The sequence below is a fragment of the Triticum dicoccoides genome, chromosome 7B (assembly GCF_002162155.2).
Source record: "Triticum dicoccoides isolate Atlit2015 ecotype Zavitan chromosome 7B, WEW_v2.0, whole genome shotgun sequence".
In the NCBI taxonomy this organism is placed as follows: domain Eukaryota; kingdom Viridiplantae; phylum Streptophyta; class Magnoliopsida; order Poales; family Poaceae; genus Triticum; species Triticum dicoccoides.
In genome coordinates, this window is record NC_041393.1 from 698,323,108 (window position 1) to 698,327,685 (window position 4,578).

The following is a 4,578-nucleotide window of genomic DNA, read 5'->3' on the forward strand; positions in this document are numbered from 1 at the left end:
TAGGATTGGGTCTTGTCCATCACATCATTCTCCTAATGATGTGATCCCGTTGTCAGCGATATCTAATGTCCATAGTCAGGAAACCATGACTATTTGTTGACCAACGAGCTAGTCAACTAGAGGCTTACTAGGGACGTATTGTGGTCTATGTATTCACACGCATATTACGATTTCCGGATAATACAATTATAGCATGAATAAAAGACAATTATCATGAACAAGGAAATATAATAATAATGCTTTTATTATTGCCTCTAGGGCATATTTCCAACAATGTGTGCTTCTCTGGCTGCCAAACGGATTGACTCCATCGGTGCTCGCGCCCAGCACGATGTTCCTTGGATCCTTCCCAAATTCTGGGTATTCGAAGTTCAACGCTTGCCACTGGCTCGCATCCTTAGGGTGACTCAGCATCTTGTCTTTTTTATTTATCTCCGGATCATTTCCGTCATCTTCCCGCTTCTTCTCCTCCCTATCTGCGTGCCAACGCAGGAGCTTTGCTACCTTAGGGCCCGCAAAATACCGCTGCGGACGAGGAGTGATCGGAAAGTACCACACCGATTTTCGAGGAGCTTTCTTCCTCTTCTTGTATCGAGTGACGCCGCACACCGGACATATGGTAGACTCCGCGTGCTTGTCCCGATAAATGATGCAATTGTTCATGCACACATGGTATTTCACGTGCGGTAAATCCAGAGGACACACGATTTTCTTCGCCTCCTCGAAACTGGTCGGGCACTTGTTCCCCTTGGGAAGACGTTCGTGCCAGAATGACATGTTCTCGTCGAAGCATGCGTCGGTCATTTTGTGTTTTACCTTCATCTCCAGAGCCATGAGCGTTACTTTCAGGCGGGTATCCTCGGGCCTGCATCCTTCATACAATGAAGTAACCGCGTCTATCTCCAGTTGATCCAGCTTGGCTTTCTCTCAGGCGGCAGCTCTTGCGTAATCCGTCTGCTTGAGAAGCAGCTCTTGAATATGAGGGTCCTGCACCCAGCCTCCATCGTCGTCTGCTCCGGCATCTTCATCTTCATGATCATGCCCTTCGTCTTGATCTTCCTCATCATCATGTACGACATCTTCTACATGATGACTGTGTACAGCATCACCGCCATGATCATGTCCTGGAGATTCTTCGTCTTCTCGCCCGCCCTCGCCGCGGTGGTACTTGTCTTGTTGTCCTTCCTCATTTCTTGCCCGGCCCCCATGGACGACTTCATAGTCATCTTCATCACCTTGCCACCGATAGCCATCCATGAAACCACGCAAGAGCAGGTGGTCCCGCACCTGCCCGGAATCCGGGTCCGCAATAAGGCTCTTCAGCTTGCATCTTTGACACGGACATCTTATCTCCATCTCGTTCTTTTGAAGCATCTCGGCCTTCGTGGAGCTCAAAAACCTATTCACGATGCCTTCGGTCATCATGCGGACCATGGTCGCCTACGGGGTAGAGCAAAAGGATATTTTAGAACCAAGAAAAAATTTGGCATGACCTTCCCTAAAAATAGGACAAAAAAGAATGCATAGTGCCAAAATTCTCGCCGAAACGGAAATGAATCAACATTCCGGCAAAATATTGGCAACGATCGCATTTCAAATACCGGTACCTGCAAACACAAACATATATGCAACACCACAAACACAAGCAACACCACAAACATACATAGATCTAGCTAGGCCACAAAAAGTGCATGTGCACGTTGTTGGAGCGAGCTAGGGAGAAAAAAAGTAGATCTACATCATGAAGATAGCTTTCCCCTTACTTACCTATCAAAAAAAGGTAATTTCACCACTTAATTTTGATGAATCTATGGTGGAAATGAGGTGAGGAGGAGGAGGCAGCCGAGACAAGCTTGGAGGAGGTGGAGAGAATGAAGTGAGGAAAGTGAGTGGGTAGGTGGGCTGTCAAAAATATCTTGTTGGTCCCAGGTTACTAATGGCGCACCACCAGCAAAATGCGCCATTAGTAACCCTGGTTACTAATGGCGCACCTGCAGGTGGTGCGCCATTAGTACTTTTTGCAGAAAAGTAAAAAAAATGTATACTAATGGCGCACTGTGGAAAAGTGCGCCATTAGTAGTTTAAACTAGTAATGGCGCACTTTGACACGGTGCGCCATTAATAGGTTTGCAAAAAAGTAAAAAAAATATACTAATGGCGCACTGTCTGCGTGGTGCGCCATTACTAGTTCTAACTAGTAATGGCGCACTTTGACATCATGCGCCATTAGTATGTATGGAAAAATGGGAAAAAATCAATAGTAGTGGCGCACTGTATGTCTGGTGCGCCATTAGTGTCTTCCACACTAATAGCGCACCTCCAACCGATGCGCCATTAGTATATAGTAGTGGCGCACTATTTACCTGGTGCACCATTAGTATCAGTCCTATCTATAGCCCTTTTCCTAGTAGTGATCTTCTGGTCCTCTCCTGAAGCTTCCAGGGTCTCTTATGTCTAGAAAAAATATTCAAAAAATTTCGTGGCATTTGGACTTCGTTTGGTACTGATATTCTGAAAACCAAAAAGAAACAAAAAGCAGCAACTAGCACTGAGCACTAAGTTAATATGTTAGTTCCAAAAAATAATATATAATTGCTTGTAAATGCATATAAAACATCCAAGATTGATACTATAATAGCATGGAACAATAAAAAATTATAGATACGCTGCAGACGTGTCAGTGTTGGTTAACGCGGTAATTTCAAAAAAAATCCTACGGTCACACAAGATCTATCTAGGTGATGCATAGCAACAAGAGGGGAGAGTGTGTCCACGTACCCTCGTAGATCAAAAGAGAAAGCATTTCAATAACGCGGTTGATGTAGTCGAACTTCTTCGCGATCCAACTGATCAAGTACCGAACACACGACACCTCCACATTCAGCACACGTTCAGCTCAATGACGTCCCTCATGCTCTTGATCTAGTTGAGGACGAGGGTGAGTTCCGTCAGCACGACGGCGTGGCGACGGCGATGATGATGCTACCGGCGCAGGGCTTCGCCTAAGCACTACGATGGTATGATCGAGGTGTGTAACTGTGGAGGGGGCACCGCAGTTAAGAGAAACTTGTGTGTTCTAGGGTGCCCCCTTGCCCCTGTATATAAAGGAGCAAGGGGGAGGCCGCCGGCCCCTAGGGCGCGCCCCAAGAGGATAGTCCTACTAGGACTAGTAGTCCTAGTAGGATTCCACCAAGAGGGAGAGAGGGGAAAGGAAGGAGAGGGAGAGGGAGTAGGAAAGGCCCCCATTCCCTAGTACAATTCGGACCCAAGGGGAAGGGGGCGCGCGGCCTGCCCTGGCCGCCCCTCTCTCTCTCCACCAAGGCCCAATGTGGCCCATTAGTTTCCCGGGGGGTTCTGGTAACCCCTCCGGCACTCCGGCTTTACCCAAAACTTTCCGGAACACTTCTGGTGTCCGAATATAGCCGTCCAATATATCAATCTTTATGTCTCGACCATTTCGAGACTCCTCGTCACGTCTGCGATCTCATCCGGGACTCCGAACAAACTTCGGTCATCAAAAACACATAACTCATAATACATATCGTCATCGAACGTTAAACGTGCAGACCCTACGGGTTCGAGAACTATGCAGACATGACCGAGACACATCTCCGGTCAATAGCCAATAGCGGAAACTGTATGCTCATATTGGCCCCTACATATTCTACGAGGATCTTTATCGGTCAAACCGCATAACAACAAACGTTGTTCCCTTTGTCATCGGTATGTTACTTGCCCGAGATTCGATCGTCGGTATCATCATACCTAGTTCAATATCATTACCGGCAAGTCTCTTTAGTCGTTCCATAATACTTCGTCCCGCAACTAACTCATTAGTCACATTGCTTGCAAGGCTTATAGTGATGAGCATTACCGAGAGGGCCCAGAGATACCTCTCCGAAACACGGAGTGACAAATCCTAATCTCGATCTATGCCAACCCAACAAACACCTTCGGAGACACCTGTAGAGCACCTTTATAATCACCCTTTTACGTTGTGATGTTTGGTAGCATACAAAGCGTTCCTCCAGTATTCGGGAGTTGCATAATCTCATAGTCTGAGGAACATGTATATGTCATGAAGAAAGCAGTAGCAATGAAACTGTAACGATCATAATGCTAAGCTAACGGATGGGTCATCTCCATCACATCATTCTCCTAATGATGTGATCCCGTTCATCAAATGACAACACATGTCTATGGCTAGTAAACATAACCATCTTTGATTAACGAGCTAGTCAAGTAGAGGTATACTAGGGACTTTGTCTATGTATTCACACATGTACTAAGTTTCCGGTTAATACAAGTCTAGCATGAATAATAAACATTTATCATGAAATAAGGAAATAAATAATAACTTTATTATTGCCTCTAGGGCATATTTCCTTCAGTCAGCTCCCTACAAGGTGGACCTACTAGGTGTGAAGTTCGTGGTGCGGCGCCACCATCTAGAGAATCATGATAAGTGGTGTCGGATGGTATATGAAATCATGCTCGACATCTACAAATCTAAATAAATTACTAAAATGTGATTTACAGAATATAACATCAGCAATGTTATAGGGTGGACTGGGGCAA